Here is a 19,129-nt window from a genome sequence, read left to right as displayed (position 1 = left end):
TTTCCTCCTTCCAGACCCCAAATATCTACCCAGCCTGCCAGGAGAGCACCCTATGCCAAGCCCATCAGTGGCAGACTCAATCCCAGTCTCCCACCCTCCCTCAGTTCCCAAATACCAAGGCAAAATCGTACCTTCCAGAAAGTCTTTCCAGTGAGATGACCACCTGCCCCACTGATGACGTTGTGGAGGAAAGGGAGCTTACCTATCCAAACCAAAGTAATGAAAAATGCAACATTACCCTAATCACTAATTCACTTGCAATAAGATAGGGAAAAAGTAACTCACTAACAGAAGACAACCAGAAAAACAAACTGGAAAAGACAGAAGATCTAACAAACCAAATATTACACTGTAGAGAACTCAAAACAACAACAAAAATAATACTTCTCCCGAACTGCTCATATGACCAATTGTGCCCTCTTTAGTAATCCTTCCCAAGGGAAAAGGAAAGAGGAAAGGCTACTAGTAGCAATAATAAATTAATCCGAACAATCTGAAAAGAAGTGCCAGGGTCTAGGAACAGTGAGTGCAGCACAAATGCAGCGCAAAATGGCCAACATAATGGAAGAGTACAGTTTAAAATTTCCCTCCCCTCCAAGAAAGCCTATGTCATTTGCCAAGGCAATTTGCAATAGTCACAGGGCTAAGAAGTAGTGTTTCCCAGGGAATGAGAGAAAAGCCAATATGCAAGCAGGCTCTGTTACATTTCTAAAAATTAATTCATGATATTAAAAGATCTGGGAGCTGATTCTGGGAAGTATTTGATGCCTAAGATATAACCTACCTGAGCCAATGCCAGATAAATTGAATAACTTTTAGGATCAGCAACATGTAAAACTGTATGCACAATCCTAATGCCAGAACAGAAGATTTATAGAGAATAGCCTAGACTCTAGGGCAGTGGTGGTGAACCTATGGCACTCCAGATGTTCATGAACTACAATTCCCATCAGCCCCTGCCAGCATGGCCAATTGGGCTCATGCCAAGATGGCAAAAAGGTAGCCAGGTGAAAGTGGGCAGGAGGAGCATCACATCAGACACTGTGACATCGAGAAATTTCATTGTGGAACCTGGTGTTTTTAGCAATCATTTTATTAATATCTCTCAGCAATTCACAGTGGAAGTAGAAAACTTATTTATGATTTCACATCAGAATGTTAAGTTGTATGACATAAAAATAAATGTGCATGGAGTTTTTGTCACTGCTTGTGACACCATTTGCTTTACACCATTCAATGGCAGTGAATGAACTAATTTCTCAACCAGTTGCTTTCTGTAATGCCTTCAACATTCAATTATTATTTAATGTTAATATTAGAAACTAGGGAGAAGGTAGGCTGGGTTACAGATTTGATTTTTGATTTGGTGATGACAGCCATGAATATATATAGCAAGACTTCTGTTATCATTTAATAATATGATGGGAAATTGTAGAGAGGTTGTGATTAGGTTTTGTGGTAACAATTAGAAAATATGGTCATTAAAATACCAAAGGCTGTAGGCTGAAAAATGAGTCTAATATCTAAATTTCAGACTGGTTTCTAAAGCCAAAGAAAATTAATCAAAGTCTTCATTAGCTATAATTCTCATGACATCTTTTATAATGTACAAGGAATTGCTATCAGTAAATTAAGGGACAGCTGCTTAATTCTTGGATGTTAATTAAAATACCTGGAGCACACATTTCCAGCTAGCATTCCACATCCCCCAATACTTTTTAAGCTTAATAGTTGCAAGGTAAACAACCATCAATCATATCATTCAAAAATGCAATGTCAGCCTCAAAGATAACATACAGAACTCTGAAGTCTATTATATTTCCTACTCTGCACTCCATTCAGCAAGATGTAAATTGAGTTTCCTGCTTTTGGTAGGCAATGAAAAAAAATTATCCACAAAGTTAAGTCCCATTGCATCTGTGAGAAAGTGTACCTGAAGACATGCCATATTATATGCTCCAGTGATCCATTTCAAAGGATGTACAGCATACATTCTTGCCTCCATTACTTGTGGGACATGAATAGCAACTGAACCTTCAGAAAACTGAATATCTGCTTGCATCAAGTGACAGGAGACAACAGAAAAACAGTTGTCTTTTGCCTTTTAGGCAGCACAACAGGATCACAATTACATAGAAGCCCATGTAGTTGACTGCAAACACAATGACTGAGCTTCAGTTTTATTTATAATTTTACAATTCTCTTTCATGTTTATTGTTGTATTCCATGAGGAAATTGTCTGTATCTCTTCACTGTTTTAAAGGATTGCTTTTATTTTGTACTAATTTTGGATATTTTGGTTATAGCCTGTAGCTGAGACAAATAAAAAGTTAAGTTGTACAGTAGCTTATACACAGAGAGCCTGTGCCTCCTAATATAAACATGTTCATTATGATTATAGCCTGTGAGATACTGGATTCAATCACAAACAAGCCATTAAAAGTGGGACGAAAGGAGGAAGGAAACCCGTCAGTTGAGCCTTAACAGTGCATGGAACCAGAGCTGCATCTTAACCAATTTACTAGGCCTGTGAACTACCTATTATTACCCCCTCCCCCAATTACAAAAACAAAAGATATATTGAAGCTACAGCATTAATTCCGAGTTCAGTTCCCAGACATCATGGAGCCAAAGTTCCAGGGGTGTGGAGATGCTGATTTTTTTTTCCTGGTAAAATGTTCTTCCTATGACACACTGAGCTGCTGTTACCACAAAGGAGAGCTATGCTACTGCAGAAGAAGAATAAGAAGCTAAAGAGGGAACATGGCCTCTTGGCACTCAGAAAGATCTCATAAGGACTATAAAATTATAATAATATGTATGTACACAATTAATTAAAAATGCTACGTGCATATAACTGCAGTTAGCTTTAGGTGTATTGTTCTGCAGTGAGAGCGCAAAATTCAAGGCCAATAGCATCATAAAAACCAATGAGATTTCCAGGGTACAACCTTCCAAGAGTCAAAGTTTCATGTGTCAGGAATTCTTAAAACCTGCCCTCGAGAGCAGACAATTATGTTTACCACATTGAACTGCAGATACAATACAAGGCTGAGGCCCCTTCCGTACATGCAGAATAATGCAATACAAGGCTGTAAACACAATGGCCATTGCTTTCACATCCTGCATGTGAGCTCCCAATGGCACCTGGTGGGCCACTGCGAGTAGCAGAGAGCTGGACTAGATGGACTCTGGTCTGATCCAGCTGGCTTGTTCTTATGTTCTTATGTTCTTAATGCACATTCAATCTACTTTCGCAATTTGTCATGAGCCAGCCCCTGGGTACTTACCTGGACACAGAGGACTCTGATCCAGAAACTAACAATACAGTGCAGCCAGAGTTGGCCGCTCCTGAGGAAGACCAGGAAGCAGAGCCAACTGCCAGCCCTTCCCTGCCTGATGCCATGAAGGTGGAAGAGCCTGCAGATTCCCCTAGGGAACCCAGTAATGAGTCTACTGTGCGCAGGAGGCAGAAGCAGAAGCAACTGCTGCAGGAGAAAAGGAGAAGTGCTCGTATTGCAGCAAGATATGGGAAAATAGAAGTGTCTGCATCTGATGAGGATTAACTCCTTGCAGAATCCCAGTCCCATGGACAAAGCTTGGTATAAAAGCCTTGCCTTGAGCTTGGTTCTGTCTGGGTGAAACAAGTGTGTTACCTGTTGCCTCCCCGTACCTGGTTTATCACAGATTTCCAGCCTGCTTATCGGTTCTCCTGTACCATGACCTACGGACTTTCCTCTTGACTATGTTGTTGCCTGCCAACTGCCTTGGCCCATTGTTGCCTGCTGCCTGTTTGGCCCTGCGAGGCTGGACCTGATCACGCACTGCCGGCAGCACACAATTGTTTGAAAGTGGATTTTGCTATTCTGAACAGTAAAATCCAGCTTCAAAGTGCATTGAAAGTGGATTGAAACTGCATTATTCTGCATGTGTGAAAAGGGCCTGAGAGAACAGCAGCTTCTCTTGCATCATCTATCAAAGTCATGTTTGAATTATTTAAAAGAGCAGTTTGAGTGGGACTTAACCATTTTCATTATGGGTTTTAATTTAATAGTTGATTAATTTTTGTATTGCATTTGCTGTTTTCACCTGTCTTGTGTCAGGACTGTATCAGGAGAATGGACGGGCATACAAATGGCAGGGTACGTAGTTGCTCTTGTTTTAGTTATTTATACTCCACTTCCCTTCTTGAGACTCAGGGCAGATTATATAGTGTAAATGAAGTACAATAAAAAGATGTGGACATACAATGAGTAGTACAATGAGGTTTAGACTACAGAAATCCAAAAACAAACAGAAATCTTACACATATCTGAAACAAAGCATGAGCTTTTAACACTATATGTTAGGTCAGTGATGACGAACCTTTTCGAGACTGAGTGCTCAAACTGCAACTCAAAACCCACCTATTTATCGCAAAGTGCCAATACGGCAATTTAACCTGAATACTGAGGTTTTACAGGTTCTGGTGGGTTTTCCGGGCTGTGTGGCCATGGTCTGGTGGATCTTACTCCTAACGTTTCACCTGCATCTGTGGCTGGCATCTTCAGAGGTGTATCACAGAGGGAAGTCTATTTACACTGTATTGCTCTGTGGCGGCTTTTCTTTTTTTTGGAGCCTCTGAAGATGCCAGACACAGATGCAGGCCATGGACCCTATGATCCATGGGCAGAGAAAATTTGATGGGGTGGAGGGTGGATGGATCAAAGGAGACTGGAGCTCCAGTCTCTCTCTGAGAGGTAGCCTCTCAGAGAGAAGTGGGCTCCAGCCCTTTCTCTCAGAGAGAGAGAGGGGACCTCCAACCTCTGCATTTGTTTGGGGGTTTTTTTAGGTCCCTTTCTCGGCTTAAAAAAAATGCCCAGGCTGGAGTGTTGGAGGCCACGGACCAGGTCGCCAATACCATTCCCCCTCTGCCCGAGGGAGAAGGCAGCCACTTTCTCCCTCGGGCAGAGGGGGTTGCCTGCTTGGTGCTGCCAGCAGGTTGCCGCCGCTGTCTCCCCCTCTGCCCGAGGGAGAAGGCAGCCACCTTATCCCTCGGGCAGAGGGTTTTGCCTGCTCGGCGCCGCTGTCTCCTGCGCCGCGAGAGCAGGCCGCCCCGAGCAGGCCGCCGCCGCCGCCGCCGTCTCCCCCTCTGCCCGAGGGAGAAGGCAGCCATCTTCTCCCTTGGGCAGAGGGGGAATGGCATTGGTGACCTGCTCGGGGGAAGGGAGATTCAGGCACTCGCATTCCCGGCGAGAGACCCCGCGTGCCACCTGTGACATGCGTGCCATAGGTTCGCCATCACGGTGTTAGGTGATATAGGAACTACATAGTCTGCAGCATCTTTACAATGTTAGATACCAATCCAATGGTGTAAGTCACCTTTACCAATGCAACTTTCTGACCATTTCATTACAGTACAATTCTATCTCCTTGTGCAAAAAGCCCGCTGAATAATTCTGTTTTGCAGTTTAAAGAAAGATAGGAGAGTGGCAGCATTCATAATTTTGTCAAGGAGGGCATTTTATCAGGTGGGGGCCACAACAGAGAATGCACAAGTATGGTTGGTTATTGATTTTGCCCATTTACAGAATGGAACCCACTGAAGGCTCTGCTGGGATAAGCCAATTTGGTATAGGAAAGAGACAGTCTCATAGATAAGAGGTATCAAGGCTATGAAGAGCTTTGTATGTAACCAGTACCTTGAATTGTGCCTGGTAAATGATGAACATCCCATGGGTGCCTGAAGAATGGGAGTGTTGCCCATGTTTCACCTAGCTGCAGAACTTTGCACAAACCGGAGTCTCTGAATTGACTTCTAGGAGAGATCCTTATAGACTGCATTATAGTAAAATAGATGAATTGAAGTTAATTACTTTCCTGCTCACAACCTATACTCTTAACCTCTACACTAAATTAAATCTTGAAAGGTTTGAGCTGCACTGCCATAAGCACAAACTGGGATTCTGCAGCAGGAGGGGGAAATATAGACCTATATATACCCCCCTTTTGCTGCCCTGCGCACTGGCTATATATTTGACCATCTGCCAACCCCCTCCCTCCCAGGGTGTGATCACTGGGGTTTGATGCCAGACGTCTTTTATTATTAATTACTTATTGAAGGTTACTGCTGCTATAGTTTTATAATTTTAAGGTTTTGTATATTTTAACTGGGGTTATTCGATTTGTTTTATTGTGTGGTTATTTGTTGTTGTACACCGCCTAGGTAGGTAGGTAGGTAGGTAGGTAGGTAGGTAGGTAGGTAGGTAGGTAGGTAGGTAGGTAGGTAGGTAGGTGGAGTGGGTGGGTAGGTGGGTGGAGGTGGGTGGAGTAGGTGGGTAGGTGGGTGGGTGGGTAGGTGGGTAGGAAGAGTAGGTGGGTAGGTAGGTAGGTAGGTAGGTAGGTATCCCCCCCCCCCCCACCCCCCCCCCCCCCCACCCCCCCCCCCCCCCACCCCCCCCCCCCCCCACCCCCCCCCCCCCCCACCCCCCCCCCCCCCCACCCCCATAGATAGATAGATAGATAGATAGATAGATAGATAGATAGATAGATAGATAGATAGATAGATAGATAGATAGATAGATAGATAGATAGATAGATAGATAGATAGATAGATAGATAGATAGATAGATAGATAGATAGATAGATAGATAGATAGATAGATAGATAGATAGATAGATAGATAGATCCACAATGAGAAGTCATTCTGTTGGAGTAGCTGCTGCGACTGCACTAACAGAATATATGCATAAGTTCTAATACTTCATTTGCACCCAGATGTGCAGAGGTTCCATCTAGTGAATAACCACAGGACACGTCTTGGAATTAAAATGGGCCACAGCCCTTTTTATTGAGGCAGAAGTTGGGTAAGCAAGAGGAGCATATCCGAGCAGCCAGTCAGCACCCTTGGCTGACCCTGGCACCAACCCCAATCCATATTGAGGAAAACAGATAGGTACTGGGCCACCAGGGCGCCCGCCTTTGGGGGCCCCTTCCTGCTGGGGTGTCAGGCTCAATTGCAGAGGCCTCCACAGCATGCACCATGACCCCACCCCACCCCAACTCTCTTATAGAGGCCCCCAACGTTGGGAGGTCCAGCACGCAAGCTCGGCCTCCCCATAAGGATGCGCTCCTTTGCCCAAACTGCCACAGAGCTGAACAATCAGCTCCCTCCACAGCTTCACAAGCCTAACAGCCAATCCAAGAGCGCCTGTCATTTGGCATGCACCCAAAACTCCATGCCCCATTCAAAGAGATGCACACCGTCCAAACAAAAGAGCACATGCTCTTGAGTGGTTATATCAGGGTGCAGGATAATGCTACCACCGAACATGCGTAAAAGAGAGGCCATTTGAAAGTGGGCCAAAGGGCTTCCATCCTGATGCACCAGGAATAATCCCTGTACATAATCCCAGGATTATGGCCACCGGGCAAAATTCTCCTGGAGCCCAGGGAGGAAGGAAAACCCGGGTGCTGCATGGGTTAGGTGGCTGGAGCAAGAAGATACAAGAAGTGAAATTGCTCTTCCTCTTCCATAAGTTCTGCTCTGCTTAGGTGAAGAAGCAAGTTCTTCTTCTTGCCTCTCTTCCATGGCTGCTCCTTCACATGGGTCCTACAATCCTCAATCTAGAAAAGATTGCAAGAATTGAGAGAAAGTCTGTCTGCCTTCCATGCACAGACAGCTGGACAAAGGCCACAGTACCTACCTGTGTGGATCAAGTAGAATTAGTGCTATAGAAATGTTAAAGATTATTGCTCATTTTTCTGTTATTCCCACTAGGTCACACAATCCCAACAGTGACCAGTCAGAAAATAGTGAAGGTTTGTAGCATAAAACACAAATGACAAGGCATCATAATTTCAGGCCTGTTTTTATGTGCTCCCAACAGACTGCTCAGCTGATCAGGTGTGAAGGTTTTTCTAGCCCTGGGCTTAGACTTCACGTACATCTTCATGGGGTATTCCCCCAGGGAAGGATCTGAAGGCACAAGATGCTCTGCTTTTGCAGAAGCTAAACAAGTTTGATTCTGTAAACTATCTGGAAAGGAGATTGTTGGGAACCATAGCCAAGTTGCTGAATGCTCCTTATAATAATTGAAAGACATAAGTACAATTTAAATGAAGGACTGGGCGTGAGACAGACCTGTGCCAATATCAGGCAGGTGTGAATCTCCATTTAGTTCTTTTCCTGATTATCAAAGAGGAGGATTGGGGAAATAGGACATTACAAGACAGTGAAATCAAAGAAATAACAAAGGCGCAACCTTTTGATGTTAATCATAGCCACCACTATATCCTTTGGCATAATCATTAGATGTTGGCTCTCTGGTTATCTCTTTGTGCCTTCCATCTATGGCATGTTTTTGATAGCACTTTTTAGAACACATTTAAAACAGTACTCCAGGAGGAGTGAGGCAAAAAAAAAAGATATAAAGGAAACTGACGAACAGGTAGCGCCAATTGGGCAATTGACAAAGATCTCAGTACGGATGAAATTCTGCTCCTGTTGAAATCAATGCATGTTTGGCTTCAATGGGGGCATGATTTTGCTTGGTATCTCTCTTTTTTGTTGTTTTTATTCTAAAGCAATAGGATCTTTATTTATATCACAATACTTGTGGACTACTGTGTTCACTATTTTATGTTTCTCATTTTATGTGGGAATAGCCCAAGGACATTTTAGAAAAAGAATTGGGGGGAGGCAGAGCAGACACTTTGAAGTTATTGTTCCAGCTCACAGCAGGGAGCCTAGAATACTATCAGCAACCCCAACAGTCAGCAACATGTGCTTGCAAACTGACGGTATAACGTACAAATATGCTTTCTGCTGAGGCCTCTCCCCTGATGTGTAACTGCCACTAAAGAATGAATAAAGAACACTTCACTGAAAAAAAAACACGTCAGAACAAATGCTTCCAAGTTTTATATAATAGCCATGGCTTCTGAAAATTTCCTACAGCAAGCAGTTTGCAACTGTTGAAAATGCAATTCGAAGACTTGCTAAAAGCCAGCCGACAAAGAACTACCTGGTAATTTCAGTTCTATATGTGAATTTCATTAACCCACCTCATTGCCACTTTGTATTCAGAGCTCCTGCAAAATTGTCACATCAGGAGGATGCCACAGTGAAGGCAGAAGCAATGGTAGACAGAATTTTCCCTTCTACACCAGTCCTAATGGCAAAATAAGTCCTCTCATACTCCAACATGTGGTACCCACTAGTGCCATGGCACTCACCAGTGGGTGTTTTGGTGCTCATTTGCTTTTTTCTTAAAGTAAATGGCTAGTCTTGACTTTTTCCCACTTCACTGGATCAGGAAATGTTTCATACAAATTCAGGAGGTATTGTTTTTGTGTTTGGAGGGACGACAAGTGCAGAAACAGTTGCCTTCATTGTGGGAGGATGCTTCTTAGGCTTCCTAACTCACATAATTTTGTGATTGGTCCAAGCACTGCACTGCAGCCTTTACATTGTGGCACCCACCTCCTGTTCTCAGAGACCTAATAGCATCCACTGGCTCAACATGATTGGGAGGCCCTGAAGTAGACACAACACCATTATAGTGGATATACATTGGTTACCAAATGAATGAAAAAAAATGAACTTCCATTATTGTAACAAAAAGAAATAAGAGAAAAATAGTCTGGAGCCATGATCAGACAAGACAGATCTTTCTACAAACCTCAAAAACACCCAAGATTTGGGAAACATTTAAAATCTAAAACCCAAAAATGATAAAAGCCTGTGGCTTTCAGAAATGTGTGCTGTCAATGGTCATTGCTAGACAACCCCAACAGTTTTGTCAACATGCCAGGTTTGGTTTCTCTCAGGAAATGGTGGGGAAGGGCCTTTTTAAGGCTGCTTTAGCCTTTGAGACACAACTCATCATGGCCAGATCCAAAAGTCACCACAGGGTGACTTTCTTTCACATAGCTTGCTTGGCTCACCCAGGCCCAACTGCTTGCTACTGTTCAACAACTGCTACCCTAAGAAAGCCAATTGCTTAGACTCTCCTGGGAGAGCTTTTACTACAATTAAAATTTGTTCTCCGGTAATTCTTCATTTCACCTTTCTCATTTAAAAACTGTGCATGACCTTTACCCTCTACACTTGTCTTAATTTAGTGTGAACTATAGTTAATAAGGCAATTGCTTCAGCACAATTAAGTGCAGCACAATTACTTTCTCGGGACTTAACTATTAGCATTCTATTTCTGTAATTTAGCTTGCAATTAAGGCACATACAGCAATTACCTTCTTACACAGGGGACTAACCCGCATGCTGATGCTTTACTACTGCAGTATTGAAGGGAGGTGAATCAAAAATTCTTATGAGGTGTCTCAAATACATCAGAAGGCTATTTGACTCTGGGTGCCACCCACAGTGGTAGAAATACAAGTTGAAACCGTTTATTGTGACTGCAACCTGTGTTCAGCATGCTGCTTATCGTGCCTTGTTTGTTCAAGAAATAACTCATTTTCCTTCTCTACCAGGAGCTAGTTACATGGATCAGTCAACAACCTTGTGCAACAAGTGTCAGCTAGAAAAAGGTGTTGCTGATCAGCCTCCATTTGTAGGATGGAAAATTACTCACATCCTATGTGTCCCACTGGGGAAGTGTAACTGCATACCACTGTCAAGACAAGTATCCCAGCAAGAACAATTGGATTCTGCTTTTTCAAAACTCCAGCAAAGTTATAAAGAAGTAATTGGACAAGTTATAGCACCCTCATATCACCTTTATACAAATGATAGCAGAGGTAACCCCAGTAAACTATATGAGTGGACAGTTATTACCAGCTATTCATTTTAATAGGCTTCTACACAGAAACACACTTCCTGGCTGTGAAAACTGGGGAAAGCACATGAGTGGTACAGGGCCATAAAGGAAGAGGTGGAGAGTATATGGCTGACATGGGTTGGATTTCTGAAAGCAGGGGTGAAGGTTAACTGTTTCAGGAAACTATTATCTCCTTTCTACCTTATGTTTCAGACCACAATTGGTTCTAGTCACTGGATAGGACTAGGCTTGCTGACTCAATGAGGCTGAATCACCAAAAAAAAATCCATATTCAGATTTTTCTAGGGGCTAAAATGCAAGAAACAGGAAAAAATCCCTGAGCCAAATAGTTAAAAAAAAAAAAGCAATAACCTGCATGGAGAAGACTCAACCAGTTTAACATTTGAAAAAAAATGATAATAAAATAATTACCTTGCTTTAATTTTCAACTGCTGTTTGGGTTAGTTGTTTGCTTGATCTTGCTGGCGAGTTGTGGGGGGAGACAAGGGCCCAGGCTAGGCCCACAGCCCTGGTTTGACCTGGTTATTTAAAAGTTTTTAAAATGCTACTGCTTATTTTTTCTTGTTTTTCCCCTTTTCTGGTTCTGTAATGTGATGGTGTGTTTTCAGAAATTTGATTTAAGGTAGTTTTTTGTAACAAAGTTTGTGGAGAGATCTTAAAGTTTCATAGTTGAATTCCCATGCCCCCCACCCTCTGCCCTTGTTGCTTCACTGGTGGGTTTGTTTGCTTGCTTTATATGTTTGGGTGGGTTTATTGCTGCTAGGATTAGTTGCTGTTACCATTAGGTTGTAGAGATCTTAAAGTTTCATAGTCAAATTCCCCTTCCGCACTACTTTTGTTGTTGATTCGCTGCTGTGTGTGTGTGTGTGTGTTGCTTGTTTTCTGTATTGGGGTGGGATTGTGCTGGTGCTGTTGTGGCTTGGGCAGGCCTGTTTGTACCCCCACATTTATTTATAAGGTTTTGGGGGGGTGGTTTTGATGCTTTGTCTGGTGGGAGTCCGGGCTGGCAAGTGTGCCCCCTATTTTGGTGTTGCAGCATTGTGTACTTTGGTTCTGTTAGGGTTTGCAATGTGTTGGTTGTCATGTGCTTAGCTGTGTGGTGAATTTTTCAAGAGTGGCTTTGTTGTTGTGATGTTAACTGTAGGGGTGGGAGACACTAGGAAGGGAGAGCATTTCTCTCTGCTTTTCTCCTGGATAAAAAAAATGCCATCTGGATTCCTACCTCTGAAAGCTTATTATGATTTCTTTAGTGATACTTGGAACAGTATCAGAAGCATTTTGCATTTTATTGCCAGGACTCAGTGCTAGTGTTGCAAACACATCCCAGGACTAAGACTCCATGAGGCTCAAATTAAGTCCTGAAGGAAGTCCAGCTAACATTCCAAATTTGAGTTTGACAGCTTTGAATTAATAAAGATTCATAATTCTTTGGGTCTTTATCCCAGTTTATACATAATAAAGCTTAACATTTATATACAGTTCCTTGAAAGTCTTTCATATGTATTATCTCAATGATCCTTCTTAAAACTTAATTCAGAGTTGGTAATTCCAAATTGCAGCCAACCAGCAGAAAGAAATGGCCTGTTAATTCAAATATCCCCTCCTTCTCTTCATCTCAGATCCTATCAGATGTCATTAGCGGCCAGCCATCCTGCAGAAGGAAAGGAAGAAACAGAGAGCAAGGACCTGATATTCCTGTTGGATAAATAGGTGGCAATGATTGTTAGGGATGCTTTTCACCAGCTGTGCCCTTTCCTGGGCAGAAAGATCTTGCCATTATGGTTCAAGCCCTGATAACATCTAGATTGGATTGCTGCAGTGCAGTCTATGTAGGGCTACCCTTGTAGAATGTCCAGAAACTGCCATTGATACAGAATGCTGTGGCCAGAATGTTGACTGGATTGGCTTGTAGGGGACATATCACTCCAGTGTTTTTCCATCTAAACTGGCTCCCAATTCACTTCTGGACCCAATTAATGGTACTACTATTTCAAGTTCTATATGGCTTTCTTAAGCATACTTTAATGACCACCTCCAATTCCATATGAACCTATCCACCCAGCTAGGTCATATTCAGAGGCCCTGCTTTGGGTATCTCTGGTTTTTGAGGCTATATGGGTTGCATAGATATATAACTTTATTTTAGAAGCTGTTTAAATGTTGAAATATTTTAACATTTTGATGTTTGCTACATTGAGAATCCTGTTTGGGTAGAAAGGCATTACAGATGTATTTTAAAATCAATCAGTCAATAATACCCTTTCTATTAGGCTGCCTGACCCAAGTGCTGTCAAGGGTTGCTAACTCTTGGAATGCACAAATCTGGCAAATCAGGATAGAACCTAACCCAAGACTTTAGTATTGGTTTCTCACAAAGATTACATGAAGTCCCAACTAACTTTATTACAGACTAAAATGAGATGCTACAGGTATAGCTAGAGCTAAGGTTGCCAACTTCAATTTGGGAATTCCTGGAGATTGGGGATAGTGCCTGAAGAAGGCAGAGTTTAAGAAGGGGAGGGACTTTAGCAGAAATGCCACAGAGTTTACTCTCCAAAGCTGCCATTTTCTCCAGGGAAATGGTCTCAACAGTTGGATGTAAAAATTGACTTAATTTAGTTGGTCACGAGGGCTTAAAGTAGTTTCAGAAAGAGATCAGCATTGGTTTTTATATAAAGATAGTCTTCTATCAATAATGGAAAAGAATACAGGGCTTGCAATATCAGCAGGAAACAATCACAGAGCCATTGTCATATAGTGGTTAGACTTCTGGTTCAGATCTACACACTACTATAAAAGTTGCTGCATAATCTTGGGCCAGTCAAACTGTCCCCACTTGACCCATCCATCATACTCATAAGGAAATAAGGGGGAAAGTGATATAGTCTGTCCTGAGTTCCTTGGAGGATAAAAATATATTAAGCAAGATTAAAATGTACTTGACATGATTTTATGGAAATGACTATTTTGGGGAGAAGTGTACATTGCAGCACTTCCTTGGAAAACTGAGAAAGGTGAAATCTCCATTCTTAAAATATTCCAAGTTCTTCAAGGCAGGTTTGTAATCATTTAGTATTAGGTAGTGAGTGAGAAGAGGGAGGAATAATTTCATCAACGTTCAAGAATAAGGTTCCCTTCAGGGCAAATACACATAATTGAAAGGTGTTCCATTTGAAGCTTTGCCAGGACGACGCGTCAATGGGTTTAATTTAATTTTGCAAAGATTTCAAATACTAGCATTGTACAGACTTTTATCAAGGATTACTTTGTGATACAGCACAAAGCTTCCTTTAAATATAGATATAATCTTTTGAGCTTTTCAAAGCAGTCTATTTCCCTTTGTGAGCCTTCCATTATCACCTGTCATGCCCTATGAGAAAGGTTTAATCTCTGCAGTTGCTGCTACCTTTTCACTGCTAAGGAACAGCAATACAAATGCTAATGATATTTCAAAATCTCCCTGCAGTACACAGACAAAAGGCTTCCTGGCTGAAGGGTTACCCTTCAAAAACTAGTACTGTATAGTATACTAGATTGGGTCATATAATAGATTCATCTTCCATGCTTTTGACTCACCTGCATTGGTTATATAAGAGAGAATATTATTCTTGCTGTCATTGTTGTTGTCCCACTGCTAGATGCATCCCAATGTAGTGGAAGGGTTGGGTTTAACTTCAAAACCCCTCCACAGACTCATTCAATTCACCCAGATGGATAGCCGCCCCATGGAGGGGCCTCCTGCTGCTTTCAAAACTGAAAAAGTGCTGATCCAGTGTGCTAAACACTAGAAGCGCTGTAGTTTTATAATTGCCAACGTAGCTAAATACCCTGTCATTTTGGGAATGCCTGGGCTGGTAGATCACGATCTTACCATTAAATGGGCAGACTGGATCATCTGTTTCACCAATCCTCTGTGTGGAAGCCATGTGCGCTCCACACCTAACCCGAATACAGAAACGTCAAAGGAGGAGCGGGTGGCAGATGCTCTTGGATCTTGCCATGAGGAGAGGGATGGAATACCTGCGTCCTACTGGGACCTAAGCTGGGTATTTGAAGAAAAAGAATGTGATGCCTTGGCCCCACTTCAAAAAACTGATTGTAAAACCAAGCTAGTTCCCAGTGCCAAGCTCCCGAAAAGCCGCCTATACCCCATGAGTCCAATGGAGGACTTCGCCCTTCATGAGTTTTTGGATAAGAATCTAGCTCAGAAATTCATCCAATCCACCACTAGTAACTATGCAGCACCAGTATTGTTTGTAAAGAAAAAAGATGGTTCCCTTCGGTTGAGTACAGATTATCGTGGATTAAATGCCATTTCAACCTGTAATAAATACCCCCTCTCACTAATCAAGGACTTGCTAGCAAGGAGCAGATTTTTAGGATTTTTAGGTAAGGAGCAGTGAAGTCAGCCCGCGAGGGTCGCAAGGAAGAGGCGAGACGCAGCGATATCATCCGGTGGAGAGAGCCAGCAGCAGGAAGCGTGATCCGTGGATCTGGCAACTCTGCTGTGTGCTAGTCCCTGGCACCTTTTATTAGGGTTTACAATAGGGGCGTACCGGGAAGCGGGAGAGCGGGAGAATATCATATGATACATGACATTATGGGGTTGCCTACGTGCAGGAGGAAAAGTTCGAGTCTGGGTCTAATCCATACCTGGGGGCAAGCGCCCCTTTGTCCCTTTGTCTGGGACACCTGGTGACCGTGAGTCAGGTAGTTCATGACCTGTGACTCACCCGAGGAGAGGGGCCTATTGGGGGTAGGTGGCGTGTGCAGCCTTGTGAAGGACACACAGAATGGCACAGGCATTCCTGTGTGTTTCTCTTTCTGTGAGAGCTTCTGCTGGGTTAGCGGGGGCTCATCCCTACAGGACGCATTTATTTGACCAAACTGGATTTAAGAGAAGCTTACTATCGAGTATGAACAGCTGAAGGATTTGAGCATTTGACTGCTTTTAATACTCAATATGGTCAATTTGAATGTTAAGTAATGCCCTTCGGGTTAAGTGGAGCCCCTGGAGTCTTCATGAGCCTCATAAATGATGTACTCCAAGATGTTGTTTAAGGGTGTAATAGTTTATTTGGATTATGTTCTGATCTACTCACAGGATGAGGAATCCCATATACAATTGGTTCGAGAAGTACTGAAATGGTTGTTGGATAACTCTCTATTTGTCAAGCTGTCTAAATGTGCCTTTCACCAGAAAAAAATGGATTTTTTGGGCTGTAGGATTTCTAGAGAGGGAATGGAAATGGATTCCTCAAAAGTACAGGATGTGCTGCAATGGCCACCTTTTACTCAGAAGCAGCTGCAATTGTTTCTGGATTTTGCCAACTTTTATCGGGACTTTATCCCTAACTTTGCATTGCCTCTCACTGACTTACTCTACACTAAGGGAAAGGGTCCTACAGCAACCCATCCAAGTGCTCGCCTTGGGTGGACACCGTCCTACCAGATTGCGTTTGATGCTCTCAAACAAGCATTCATCTCTGTAGATGCTTCGGAAAAGGCACTAGGGGCTGCTTGCTCCAGAAAGACACAGATGGCAAACTATACCCTTGTGCTTACGTATCTAAGAAATATACTGGATCTGAAATCAATTAGACTGTAGGTGATAAGGAGACCGGAGCTATCTAACAGGCTTTGTTGACATAGAGACAGTGGCTGGAGGGTACCCCTTGTCCATTTGAAGTATAGACAGATCATAAAAACCTAGCCTCGCTTAGCACTCCTGGTAAACTCCCAGCTAAACAGCTCCGTTGGGTGGATTTCTTTTCCCAATTCAATTTCACCATTCACTTTTTCCAGGGCAAATCTAGTCGGTCGGTGGATGCACTTTCCTACCTCCCAGTACCAGAGGGGGTGGAAATACGACTGCCCAAGCCATACTTTCCTCCTCCCAGTTGGGCTTACAAGTAACCACCCGTTTGCAGACCCACCCATCCGACGCTATGATGTTGACTTCCATGGTTCAACCCTCTGCAAGCCCCCTCTCCTCCTTCCTGGAGGTGGGTAAGGAGCAATTCCCACCAGAAGAGAGAGGCCCTCAATTGAACTTACGTGATGGAATGTGGTAAAGGGGAGATCTGCTTTTTGTACTGCCCTCCCTTTGTGGAACTATTACCCAGCAGAAGCACGATTTCAAAGCTGCAGGACATTTTGGTTTTGTTAAAACATTACACCTCCTCAGACGCCAATTTTGGTGGCACACCATGCACAAGAATATAGACGCTTATGCTAGGGGTTGTTCCATGTGTGCCATGGGAGAGGGAAATACTGGAAAGCCCCAGGGGCTTCTGCAATCAGTCCCAGCCCCTAGCCAACCTTGGAAAGTTATATCAATGGATTTTATCACTAACTTACCTGCCAGTTGTGGCAAGACTGTGATTTGGATGGTGGTTGATTTATTCTCTCAACAAGCCCACTTTATTCCTTGTGTCTCCATCCCCAGTGCTCCAAAGTTGGCCGAGATGTTTATCCAACATATCTATCGTTTGCATTGAGCCCCAGACAAAATTATTTCTGATCAGGGTAGCCAATTCATTTCAAAATTCTGGAGGGAGTTCTTACACCTCTTGGGGGTGAAGCAAACTTTAACCTCAGCTTATCATGCGTAGACAGATGGCCAGTCTGAATGAACCAATCAGACTCTAGAACAGTATCTCAGATGCTACAGTAACTATCATCAGGACAACTGGGTAGATTTATTGCCCTATGCTGAATATGCGTACAATACTTCAGTTCACAGCAGCACTGGAAAAACACTCTTTGAAGCAGTTTCAGGACTGTTGGGCAAACCCCTACCTTTTCTGGGTCAATCTACTGTTGATCCTCCAGAATTACAGGAATGGATCCAGCAGATTGTATATGGCTGGGATCCCATTCTCAGAGCATTGCAGAAAGCTAAGGATACTCACAAGAAACAGGCTGACAAGCATCGCCGCCGTCTCTCCTTGGATGTGGGGATATGGTTTTCCTTTCTACTAAGAATCTTAGGAATATTCATAAGTACCAGAAATTAGGACACAAATACATTGGTCCTTTTCCTGTGGTCCAGAAAATCAATGAAGTGACTGTGCAACTTAGACTGCCCAAAGCTCTACATAAAATACACCCTGTTTTTCATTGCAGCCTCCTGAAAAGGGCTCAAGCTCCTGACATCTGGCATCCTACACCCACTCCGCCTCCTTCAACTCTGATTGATGGGGCCACACATTATGAAATCCAAGATGTATTAGACTCTCGAATCTATCGCAACTGCTTGCAGTATCTGATCTCTTGGAAGGGTTATTCACTTGGACAGAATGAGTGGGTGAATGCCACCTGCATTCAAGCTCCCAAGTTCATGAAAGCATTTCACCGAGCCTATCCAAACAAACTGGGGGGAGGGCCTTAAAGGGAGCAGAAATGTCATGATAGTGTCATTGGGGGGGAATCGCTTTTGCTTTTGCAGGTGCAGTTTTATCACTTCTAGCTGTGGCTTGGAGTTCTGCGGCTGGAAAGAGACTCCAGGCCGGACAATGTGAACTGTCTGCTTCTCATGTGGGGGTGGGGATCTCTCACTAATATTATCAAGAGTTTGGTGCAGTTTTCGCCAGAACTCTCTGTTTTTGTTCCTGACATGTCTTCACTAAAAGCCTTGAACCCATCAAGTGATTTACTGTCTGAATGGGGAATCTGACAACCTACTTCATAGGGCTCTTGTGAGGATTAAACTGGGAGGAGAGAACCATGTTTGCCACCCTAGGCACCTTGGAAGAAGGGTGGGATAAACAAGCAATGCCTGATAGCTTTTCCCAATCTAACTGTGATGACATTATCACAGTGACTTTGCAGAATAGGGATCATATCAGCTGTGGCGGTACCAGAGCTGTGGGAAATCCTTCCACTGGCGGTTTCAGCACTGCTGGTGCTGGTGGAGGAGAAGGAAGAAGAAGAAAATGAGAAGATTTATACCCCAATTTTCTCAACCATAAGGGGACTTAAAGCACCTTAGAAACTCCTTCCCTTTCTCTCCACACAACAGACACCTTGTTAAGTAGGTGGGGCTATGAGAGTTCTGAGAGAACTGTTACTAGCCTAAGACCACCCAGCAGGCTTCATGTATAGGAGTGGGGAAACAAATCCAATTCACCAGATAAGAGTTCACTGCTCATGTTGAGGAGTGGGAAATCAAAGCTGGCTCTCCAGATTAGAGTCCATAGGCTCTTAATTACTGCAACTTCCTTTCTTAATATGCCCCAGCTTCCACTAATAGGACCTCACTGGAACGGGTGTGTGTATCCATTGCTTACCCATAGTCCTTATAGCCCCCATCACAACATAAGGTGACTCTCTCCTCCACACCCCAC

Source organism: Sphaerodactylus townsendi, linkage group LG05, assembly GCF_021028975.2.
Source record: "Sphaerodactylus townsendi isolate TG3544 linkage group LG05, MPM_Stown_v2.3, whole genome shotgun sequence".
Classification (NCBI taxonomy): Eukaryota; Metazoa; Chordata; class Lepidosauria; order Squamata; family Sphaerodactylidae; genus Sphaerodactylus; species Sphaerodactylus townsendi.
Note: the sequence above shows the minus strand (reverse complement) of the source record.